This window comes from Cyphomyrmex costatus, unplaced genomic scaffold, assembly GCF_001594065.2.
Source record: "Cyphomyrmex costatus isolate MS0001 unplaced genomic scaffold, Ccosl1.0 scaffold1473, whole genome shotgun sequence".
Taxonomy (NCBI): Eukaryota; Metazoa; Arthropoda; class Insecta; order Hymenoptera; family Formicidae; genus Cyphomyrmex; species Cyphomyrmex costatus.
Window position 1 is genome coordinate 28,657 of NW_017275472.1, and position 343 is coordinate 28,999.

Consider the following 343-nt stretch of genomic DNA (forward strand, 5'->3'; position numbering starts at 1 on the left):
TTTATTGTGTATCCAAGATTTGTGGTATTTTATAATGTCCCCAAGGTAGAGTAGCAATTGAATCAGGTAAGACGTATCGTTTGTCATCGTACGGACTGAGAGCAAGTTTTGTTTCGAGAACCGTATACACCTCGTGCAACGACGATTGAATGCGCGATTGGCGCCTCGACTGTTCGTACGCGTCATGCAAACATTTCACATAATCGTCAAACGCTATCGTTTTCGCGACCACGCTTTTCTTGATTTTTTTTGACCCTTTATTTTTTTTACATCATTACTGCCGACAACTCTCAATGCGTACATCTTCGCTCTGAGACCAATGAATTCAGTCATTACCCTACCA